A 12,017-nucleotide genomic window follows, 5' to 3' on the forward strand; every position below is an offset into this window, starting at 1 on the left:
AGAAAGAACACAGTGCAAGTTCTGATGTAAAACCTTTGCAGGCAAGTAAAGGATGGTTTGAAAGGTTAAAGAAATGCCTTCAGTTGCAAAATAGCCTCAACCGCTACAAGGAGCTGTACAAGGTCAAAATGTGCCATCAACGCCATACAACTTTGGACAAGTTTTTTGCCCCAAGAGCAAGGCCTGTAGCAGATGATGATGATGGTTAGGGCGAGGCAGGAGCCAGTAGTGCCCCTCCGTCTCCCTCCCAGTAACTCTGATTGCACCACCTTACCTCATCACCTCACTTAACATAGCGCTCAACATCATTTGTGGTATGTTAAATTCAAGTATTTTGTATATTTATTATCATATTATATCATAAAATAATCAATGTATGTGTTAAAAAAATATTTTTTCGTTCATAATATGCTTCTATTATGTCTTTTTGCCGAAAATATTTCCTTGGGAACGTACCTCTAATTATATAATGGAAGTCAATGGAAAAATTGGTTTCACAGTACGGACAAATTTTCAAGAACCCATGCCTTCCGTAACCAGGGGGATGCCTGTACAGTAATATCTCAAATAGCCGGAATCCCTCAAACCCGGAACTCTCTGATAGCCGGAATTGAAAATTTCTCTGAAATCGTTCCCAAAGCCGTAATTTTACAGAAAATTACGACTTTGGGAACAATTTTCCGAGGGGCACAGTTTACGGAAAATTTTCCTGATACCTAGAAAATTCCGCGGATGAGGGACCCTTTACCATCTTTGAGAGTCGTCGTCTCGTTACCCAGAAATCTCTTTCTCGGAAGTGCTCTGCACCAATTGTTTTGGCCAACAGAGATATCATTGTAATTATATATCGCGATTTAGTATATGGCAAACATCCTTGGACCCTATCTCGCGCTATATCCCGACCCTACTGTACTGTATATATTTTAGCATACTGTACTGTACATAACAATTTCATCTATCTAAATTATTTGTTAATTTCCACATATTCATAACACATAAACAAAAATGTGTTGACGTCCTTAGTATTTGATGTCTTCATGCATGGATCAGTACAGTACAATATATAAAATGAAAGAATGGGTGGCTGGTAATGAAGTGAGTTCAGGTTTCACAGAGTGGAAGATGGTGCATATACAGTACAGTACACTGTAGTATGTTGATGTGCTGTTTGGTAGTTCTGTGGGAAAATTTGAGAGAATGGTGGTCATAGATTTTCACGATTGCAGAATACAACTACAGTACAGTACTGTAATGTTAGAGTAAATTTGTGCAAGAACAAAGTTATAGTACAGTACTTGAGAGCAGTAGTAATAGTCTCACTAACATTGGTCAAGAGCAGGAGGCTGTGAAAGAATCTGGTAGCAATATCCACCCAAGAGGAAAACAGAAAGGCTTTAGTTAATGTAGTAGTACAGGTGGAGCCCTGAAAGTACTGATAAATGGTACGACTCTGAGTGGTGGTGAATTTTATATAAAAAAGACTACGTACATGGATTGATTGTTCCAATTCTTTCATATTTTAAAAAGTTAGGTGTTCCATAATTAATAGAAAGAGATCAAGAGTAGAAGTGATGGACAGTGAGAATAACTTGACTGCGGAAGTTTGTCTTATTGTACCCTGCAGTCTTTCAAACGAGGGTTAATAACACATAATACTGTATTATTGTTAGTACTGTATTTCCAAGCCAACCAGGAAACCTGGTTCACTAATCACTTTCTTATAAACAGTGGCTTTTCTGTTTACAGCAATGTCTCGACTTCTGGATAAAACATCTAGCGATGCTTTCACTACTGGGTATAATATACTGTACTTCTTTGAAAAATAGGATTATTTGCCATTTCTCCCTAATATGTTTTGTACTGTAGTAATATTTTAGTTAGGTATGAGAGCTTGACTGGAACAATTCGGGAATTTTGTCTTGTACTCTGTCAGTGTTTTGTGAGAATAATAAAAAAACTGCAATTTTGTTCATACAGTAAAAGTCCAAAAATCCGGACCACCCGAGAATCCGGACTTTTGGAAAACAAATTTTTTTTTAGCGGGCTTTTGTGTGTATGTGCGCATGCGTGAGCACCACAGCTGCACAGCGACCACGTGGTCTCCACTTTAAAACGAGCAATCAAACTGTGACAACATACCGTATATACTCATCTATAACCCCCCCCTCGTTTATCTGTCGACCCTGATTTTTTGACCAAGAAATCGTTAATTTATGATATTCCTCGTTTATAGTTCGACCCACGTTTTTGAGGGTAAGCGAACAACAAAACCTTCAGTAAAAACGCTCTACATCCTATAAACTGAAACACGAGTGCCGAAGGTAAATTGTTTACCATTTATTATTACAACACTTTACACTGAAACGCGGGTAGTTTCAACAAAAATATTGTATATTTCCATTCAAGTATTTCTTCAAGTCAATTAGGAGGGAATATTATTGTAATACAACAGTTTTTTAACTAAACCACTCGAAAAGCGATTACGGTAACATCTTTTGAACGAAAGAAAGCGAAAGTCATTGTTTTCGTCACGATTTTATCCCACTTTCCACTTTAATACGTACGTAATTTCAGCAAAAATATTACATTTCCGTGAATGTAGTACATCAAGCACAGTATGAATAGAATATCATTGTAATATAACAGAATTTTAACCGAAAACTATTAAAAAAACGAGTAACATCTCAAGAACATCGGAAGCTTAGGTAAAGTCTTTTGTTTTCAACATGTATTTTATCCTATTTTACATTGAAATACATCACGTTTCAGCAAAACTACTATTTATTTCCGAGAATATATTCATTCAGGCGCAGTTTAGGTAAAATATACGTGTGATGTAATAGTTTTTTAACTGAAAACGATTCGAAAAACACGTACCCTCTAGCCCTGTTCAAGGAGAGGACTGGGAGAAGCTGTTTGGTGCTGCAGACGATGACAAGGAAAATGATTTTGATGGATTTTAATGAAAATATTCAGAAATATGGTATCGTAGTATTTATTCAAGTCAATTAGGATAGAATATTATTGTAATACAATACAACAGTTTTTTAACTAAACCATTCGAAAAGCGATTACGGTAACATCTTTTGAACGAAAGAAAGCGAAAGTCATTGTTTTCGTCACGATTTGATCCCACTTTCCACTGTAATACGTACGTCATTTTAGCAAAAATATTACATTTCCGTGAATGCATTATATCAAGCACAGTATGAATAGAATACCATTGTAATATAACAATATTTTGAGTCCTACTCTTTCCATTTACAGATTACTGTACAAGCCCATAATAATGGCTCCTAAAGTAGATAAACTTCGTTGTGTGAAGAGAAAGAAGAACACGTTGAAATTGAGTGACAAACTTGAAATAATTAAGAAACTAGTACGTGGTGTGAGCAATACTGTTCTAATGGAAAATACAACATTGGAAAGTCTACAATTTATGATATCAAAAAGGCAAAGAATAAAATTCTAGAATTCACAGCTTTTTCATTAAAACTGCTCGTTTTGATAAATGAAGCATGCTATATTTGCTAATGAATAAACTATCAAAATGTACCTGTTCATCTCTTCTTTATTCCTCCTTAAATTTTAATTTTAAAAGTACTGCCTGAGAATCCGGAAAATCCGAAAATCCGGACCGACCCAATCCCCAAGCAGTCCGGATTTTTGGACTTCTACTGTACAACTATCTGATGATTGTAATTCTTGTATGCAACAGGCTTTGACTAACAGTCCATGTATGAGGCTGTACAATGAGCCCACCATCGCTACCCTACATGTGGCGTGACCACCAAATAGTCATGCTGGAACCTTATAACTCGCGCTGGGCATTCAAACAATGGTGCAAAAAGGTGTGCGTTCCGGAATGTCAACCGGAGCCCACTAGATGAACATTCTGGAACGTCATCCAGGGGGTAGGGATTAAGTACTGGTTACTGTATACCCCTGTAATCATTTTTACTTTAATATACAGTTCAGTAAATGGTTTTCTTACCCTTCTTTGATGTAGAAGCAATACCATCATGTGCTGGAAGTTTTATACTATTGTTTACAAGATTTGGTAAAGTCTAATCAGCAGAAACTCTCAATTAATGACCTAGATACATCTGGGTCTTAGCCCAGTATGTGGAGGTGTGATAGCTAGGTGTTGTGCATTGTTATGAACACTGTCTTAAGTTTAGTTGTTTGAGAGTAATGTCCAGTACTGTGTTTTATACATTTTTATTTTTGTTTTCCCAAAAGTGCTGTAATGAATCAATGAAATTTAGATATCAAAGCACATTCTTTAATTTATCAATGAGGTTCTACAGAAATAACAAATTGGAAAGATGTGCTGTACAGTAGGTGTATTACATGAATACACTGTAGTTCTTCAAAATTCACCACCATGTAAATACTAACTTTTGAGGCCTCTTGTGTTCTGTACCAAGAGAGATATGGGCCTTATCAATGGCAGCTGCTAAAATTTAAAGCAGAGTATACCATAAAGTTTCATTATAAACCCAAAATAGACTCTACATAAACACCAATCAAAATACTGTAATTTATTATGCTGGTCCTGTACTGCACCATAAAGTATGTACAGTATAACTGGTATATTATTGAAGTTAAACAAATAAATGTAAGGCCAGAGTAACAAACAATACCTTCAAACAAATGTATCATACACAAAATGCTCACACTTTTTTTTTATAAATCCTGAGCTCACACTGTCGATGAAAGGTCAACATTTGCATTTATCCTCTGTGGCAGTCCTTCCAGTGTTTATTTATACTTCAATTAAACCATGCAAAAATGGAAAGTTGCAAAAATTTCCATCTTCCAAAATTAACTTCAAAGATCTTTATTTTGGTTTATGAATACTCATGGCAAAAAACTTGAGGCAATTCCTACTAAATGGCTTGAAAAACCATTGAGGGAGTCACTGGTGGTGGTCATGGCTGGGACAATGAGCACCTTACAGAAAAGTGCATCTATTTAATTCTACCGTTGCATTTCCTATGTGTATATTCATAACACGTGAATAAAATGAAGTACAGTACCTGTAATACATTTTAGATACCAAGACACTGAATGACTACTACATGACATTATTCTTTCATGGCAAAAGGGATATATCATATTCAAACCCATCATGGTAAACTATTATGGGACACATCAAGGAGATTGATGAAGAAATAATGTACTGTACTGCACAATACAGTAAAAGTTCAACAATCCGGATGCCAGAAATCCGGACCACCTGAGAATCCAGACTTTTCGAAAACTCAATTTTTTTTAGCGGGCTTTTGTGTGTATACGAGTATGCGTGAGCGTCACAGCGACAACAAGTGACCACGCGGTCGCCACTTTAAAACGAGCAATCAAACTGTGACAACGTGTAATTTTGAGTCCTACTCTTTCCATTTACAGAGTACTGTACAGGCCCATAATAATGGCTCCTAAAGTAGATAAACTTCGTTGTGTGAAAAGAAAGAACACGCTGAAATTGAGTGACAAACTTGAAATAATTAAGAAAATAGAACGTGGTGTGAGCAATACTGTTCTAATGGAAACATACGACATTGGAAAGTCTACAATTTATGATATAAAAAAAGGCAAAAAATAAAATTCTAGAATTCACAGCTTTATCTTTAAAACTACTCATTTTGATAAATGAAGCATGCTATATTTGCTAATGAATAAACTATCAAAATGTACCTGTTCATCTCTTCTTTATTCCTCCTTAAATTTTAATTTTAAAAGTACTGCCTGAGAATCCGGAAAATCCGAAAATCCAGACCGACCCAATCCCCAAGCAGTCCGGATTTTTGGACTTCTACTGTATGTAAATACAGGGGCCCCCCCCCCCAAGTTCACAGATTTTTATTTTGTAGTCCTCTATTATTCGCAGATGACACCCTGGATGTACCCAAGAATGTCTGTGGGTAGTTTTAAAGTTGCCAGCATTTCGTGGCTGGGACGGGGAGCCATTCGTTCTAGAAACAGCAATTTTCTTTACCTGTATTGTTGTATTGTAAATGTGTGTGTGTAGACACACACACACCTATTTACAATACAGGTAAAGGAAATAATTGTCCTAAGGACAAACGCAAAGGGAATATACATTTCTTTGTACACAGGTAAAAATTACCCCCCCCCCCTCCCCAGTCCGCAAATGTTATTCGCAGACTTGGTGATTTGCGGCCATTTGAGAACCTAACCCCCACGAATTGACCCATGAATTGACGGGAGGAGGGGAGGGGTTGCATGAATATTTTTCACCGTCACTCAATAAGAATTGTGATGTCACAGTAATAGCCCAGTTGCTAAATTTTATGCAAGTTTTTAGGTCACAGAAGAACTGGCAACAATTAAAGATACACAACCGGCGAATATATACTGGAGGCAGTAAAGGAATCATAAAATTGGGAAAAATATGTAGAGTATGGCCACCAATGCAAGTCCAAATCTGACAGGTAAAATTGTTTGGTTGTTAAATATGTTTTAAGGGGCGCTTGTGGTAGAAGCGGTACCGCTCTTGCCTCGCAAGCAAGATGTCACGGGTTCGATTCCCGGGCAGGCGGAAGTTGTTTGGACACTCTTCCTAGCCCCCTTGGTCCCTGTTCACCTAGCAGTAAAGTAGGTATCTGCTGTAAATCGAAAGGTTGCGAATTCGTATTCTGGGAAAGTTGTTGGAGCTTCTAAACTTGGAACTAACACAATCCGGAGTGGTGACCCGAGGATCACACATCCAACACAGACAAAACCAAATACGTGCGCTATGCGCTAACAAAATAAACACAGTCGTGTAAAGCCACGGCACTATCTCTCCCACTACAATTCCCTTCCTAACCTCCTGCTCCTTCCTCTGTCATCTTCCCCACTGACTTTCGCTACCAACAACTTTTGGAGCTTCTAAACTTGGAAAAAAAAAAATGTTTTAAGATCAAGTAAAATAAGCAATGTTGTGGAAACAGTTACAAAAGAGGATTAAACTGCAAGCAATTTGTAACCCTGCTTGAGGAATTTGAATCCCAACACCTGGATGTTCAATACCACATGACTGTAAGATGGCTCAGTTTGGGAGAGGTCCTGAGAAACTGACAACCGAGAGGAGAGATTGGTCTGCTTTTGGACATGAACCAAAAAGATTGGGATTTTTCACAGCTGAATTCTTCTTGCCTGGACCTAAGACTGAGGCAGTCAACCATACATTCCTGGCTGACTTTGACAATTTAACGTGAAACCACGTACAGTAATTCACTCGTGATATTGTGGGATGCACAATTTGTGAAATTCCTGTGTTGTGCAGTCCTGTACATTAATGTACCAGAATATAATCAGCCAAGAATACCGTTAAAGTAGTGTTAAGACGTAAAAAGTGATTACAGTTACGTATGTACTATACAATCAGTACAGTGTGACAGTTCCATTTGCACAGTAATGTACATACCTGAAGGATCTATCCCTGAACCCACTCTGTGATCTAAATTAACAACACTGATGAAAACATATTTTGTGGACAATACAAGGATGTACAGCTGCTCCTCGACTTACGACGGGGTAAGGGACCCAAATCCAGCTAGTAAGCCGAATTGGTCGTAAGTCGAAAATGCTTAAATAATACAGTAGTCCCTCGGTTAACAAACGCCTCGATTAACGAATTACCTTCTATAAGAATATTCAATTCGGTTAACGAATTCCTTACGAATTCCTCTCAACATGTTTTCGCTTGCTCATCAGCTGGAATATTAGTCCGCTTTTACAGTAATCGCTTGTAGGGCTTAAATTCGTTCCCATTTGAGTAAATATCAAGAAGGTTGTACTATTCAATAATTTCCAAGTTTTATTTTAAAATTTTTAGTCATTTTAACAATTATTTAACATAATTGAAGTACAGGAAACTAGTTTTTAGTGTGCCAAATAGCCACTCAACTCACCAAACAGGCGTCAGTTTGTTTCTCTGGTCAGTAGAGGTAACATCTTGCTTGTGACTCTCTTGAACATAAACTATTTTTACATTTTTACATTACAATTATTGGTCATTCTGAAAATTATTTAACATATTGACAATATATAGTGCAGTGCAGTATTGATTTAAAGAAAATAATCTTGAATTAAACCTAGTAAAGTTCAAATTTTATGGGTGAAATGATGGCATGAAGCATGGGGTGATTCCTTTTCCACCCCCACTTCCTTCTCTTCTCCCTTCTCCTCCACCCCCACTTCTAATTCCCATCATCATCATCAACCTTCTGGAACGAATTGTGTTCGTTAACCGAGGGACCACTGTACATAGAAAATCTAAAATGGGTCCCTTTTTCTTCTAAGCACCACAAAACTCTCACTTTTAAGCTTGCCAGCCATTACAAGCTTGCCAGTGAATTACAAACAAAACTTTTGTCAGTACATAGCGCAATCACTAATGTCGGGACTTGAAAATACGTAATTTTACAAAGTTTTGGGACGACTGAGGCGGTCGTATGTCCGGGTGGTCGTAAGTCGAAGAGTAGCTGTACTGTATAAGGTGTCAGGTCAGGAGGGGATCACAACCATGAAAAAATATTTGCACAAACCTTTCAAATGACTGCAGTACTGTAGTGGCAAATGCCTTTTTAAAATAGCAAAATGTAAGGGTCGGCATGTGGGGCACAATAACCCAAAACATAACTACACTTCCGGGAATGAGAGATTTCCGGGTAACAAGACGACTCTCTCAAAGCCGGAAAAAATCCCTCATTCCCGAAATTTTCCGGGTAACGGAAAAATTTTCTCGTGAATTCCATAAATTGCCCATTACAATATCTCTTGAACCCGGAAAAAAAACCCTCATCCCCGGAATTTTCTGGGTAACGGAAAATTTTTCTCAGAATTTCCAGAAAATGCGCCTGATTTTCATCTCTCAAACCTGGAAAAAACCTCCCCCATCCTCGGAATTTTCTGGGTACCAGGAAAATGTTCTCAGAATCTTCTGGAAAATGTGCCCCTTGGAAACTAGTTCCCAAACGATTTTCTGAGAAAATTTAAATTCTGGCTATTGGAGAGTTTCGGGTTTGAGGGATTCCGGCTAATGGAGATATTACTGTACTGTACTCTGAATAACACATTCTTGATACAAGAAAGCCTCCGATAACGATGGTTCTACTAACGATTTGTATTTAAAACCCCGTTTAATTTAGGACCCAATTCAATGGGTGTCTCTTTCTTCTCAGCACCACAAAACTCTCACTTTTAAGCTTGTTAGCCATTTTAAAGTGAATTACAAACGGAAATTTTGTCGGTACACAGCGCAATCACTAATGTTGGGACTCGAAAATACATAATTTGAAAATTTTTTGGTACGACTGAGACGGTCGTATGTCCGGGTGGTCGTAGGTCGAGTATGTCGTAAGTCGAGGAGCAGCTGTATACAATACTGTACATCCACCTCTACACACTAGCCTACAGTAGGCATACACTGTCCACTCTTTCTTCAGAACTGTACAGTACTAAACAAGACTATGTACAGTACTTTCACACTTACTGAATGTAGTACAGTACAGTGTACAGTATATAGCTATAATCACTTTTTATGTCATATCACTACTTTAACACTGTATTCTTGACTAATTGTGTCCTGGTACCATACTGTACCGCACAACACAAATTGTATGCAAAAAAACAGCAGCAAACAAGGGAATAACCTTGTACTGTACAATGTTAGCCGAACATGAACTAAGCACACAAGCCTTCGGCTTAAGTTACCCAAAGCAGCTAGACCACCCACGTGCCCAGCACGCGAGGACGTGTCAGAACATGATGCAATCTCTCGAAACTCCTGAAAATTTCCTTCCAGGAACAGAATGGAGAGATTTTCACTTGATTTTTCTACGTTAAATGTACATGATTTTATCCCCGGCATCTCGTTCCCATGCCCAGTATGTCTGGTACAGTCGGCCAAATAAATTTGCAGAGAACCAAGTATAGGGTAGGGCAAAAGATCTGGAAACGGTGCAAAAACTCACTTCAAAACACACGACATACCCACACCTATCAATCAAACAAGGCCTTCTCTACCCCCTCTAACCTTTACATTATTACAAGATGGGTTGCCCAACCCTATACAGCTCCTCTCCGACTTACAACCACCTGTACTTACGACCTGCCAGTCGTACCAAAATTATGTCAAATTACGTATTTTCGAGTCCCAACTTTAAAATGGCTGGCAAGCTTAAAAGTGAGAGTTTTGTGGTACTGAGAAGAAGAGAAGACACCCATTTTTTATTTTCTATGTATTATTTAAGCATTTTCGACTCACGACCATTTCGACTTACGACCTGGATTTGGGTCCCTAACCCCGTCGCAAGTCGGGGAGGAGCTGTACTTGTTAGATCTCTCTAAACATATTTAGTCAACTGTACTAGCCAAATAAAATATTGAAGGTGGTGTCTCATTAGAAGGGAATAAATCACTAGTGAGAGACCATCTTAGGCAAGCCATAACAGCGTCGAACTCTATAAACATAAGTGACGTCAAATACTTAGTAAAGGTTCAGACATACAACCAAACCAGTGCTAGAACTCTAAGACAAAATCTATTACAAAATTATGAATGACTTAATATGAATAACTAAGAATTGCCTACCTTTAGTATGGTATACAGTACTGTACCGTAAATTATGTCACTTAATCATTCCTGGTGTACGTTTATTCACCAATGCTACTGTTTATTCATGGTTTTTAAGTACATATTCATTTAAGACAATATTTTCTTGCAAATTTGATTTGGATTCTAAGGCTTAAAACAATTGCTTAAGTGACAATCCCAAAGAACACACAAATATTAAGTCCAGGGCATGAATCAAAACATTTACCTTTATACTACAGGTATTTCTACTGCCACACTAATACTGTACTCCATCAGTATCCTTGGAAATGTAAAATAGTACATACCTATCAACAGCCAATACTGTACCAATACTGTACAGTATAAAAACATCTCCGTCACAATACTTATGTTTAAGAATTCTATTTATTGTTCATGACAATATTAATTCAGCTGAAGGCCATGTGTTATGGAACAAATCTTACTGCCATCATTTTTTCTCATCTTTATTATGACTGATATACAATAGAATGCAATTGCACAGGAAGAGTATTTGACTATTACTAAAATATACCATATGATTTAAGCCCAGCATTATGTAATGCCGATGTGTATTTATATTTAAATAAACAGGGTTACTTTTCTCAGCCCTATGAACTATCTTTGATGAGGATCTAGCTAATAAGCATTGAGGAGGTTCTAAAATTGTATTATTTCCAGCAGTTAGCGCCAAGAACCAATACTGTATTATTCCCTATCTTTCCCACCAACTGCTTCAGTTGTGTCCAGCCTCTCCTGAACATGGATGTGTGACAATTGTGAATATTTTCTAAACATCACTGAATTATTGCAAAACTCAAACTATGGTGCAAGAGAGAAAAAAATAGCCCAATCTGTGTCTAATACAATAATCAGTGTCTAAAAGCAAGAAAGATGCAGCTAACATACAGGTGCAGTAAGATATTGAAGGTTAGGTTAGTTTGTTCAGTTAGGAAAGGTTTTGTTTGGTTAGCTTAGCTTATTTTCTTCATTTTTTAAATATCTGCACAAGATATGAATCTAATTATAATTAAAGAACATAAAAATACATTAGAAACATTAACCATAGTGGATATAGCTACAGCAGCTGTATTAATGGTGTATTCTTAATGGACAGAAAGAAGGCCATCTTAATAACTATCATTGTATAGACTGCCTACCACGCATGTGCATTAGGCTGCCGTACCAATAGACATTCATGTCTCACATGTGGGGGCCATACCTAAGGTATATCCTGTGCCAACATAAACTTAACCATAAAATATGTGGAAGACAAATCATACAAATACCAGTGAAGTTTTCATTAAACTATTTTCCATTAGTCTCACAAGTATAACACTAGCGGCAACATATATTCAGCATACTGAACCACTTCAGTCGTGTCAATGTTACTTTTTTCTTCCTCGCAAATT

At 37.4% G+C, this 12,017-nt stretch overlaps 1 protein-coding gene across 1 annotated transcript in view; it reads right to left on the reverse strand.

Moving 5' to 3' along the window:
* Positions 1 to 12,017, reverse strand: part of LOC121860592 (ras-related protein Rab-10-like) — a 30,312-nt gene that overhangs the window by 17,258 nt on the left and 1,037 nt on the right. The gene's annotated exons all lie outside the window — the stretch shown is intronic.

The sequence above is a fragment of the Homarus americanus genome, unplaced genomic scaffold (genome assembly GCF_018991925.1).
Source record: "Homarus americanus isolate GMGI-L3 unplaced genomic scaffold, GMGI_Hamer_2.0 scaffold40248, whole genome shotgun sequence".
In the NCBI taxonomy this organism is placed as follows: domain Eukaryota; kingdom Metazoa; phylum Arthropoda; class Malacostraca; order Decapoda; family Nephropidae; genus Homarus; species Homarus americanus.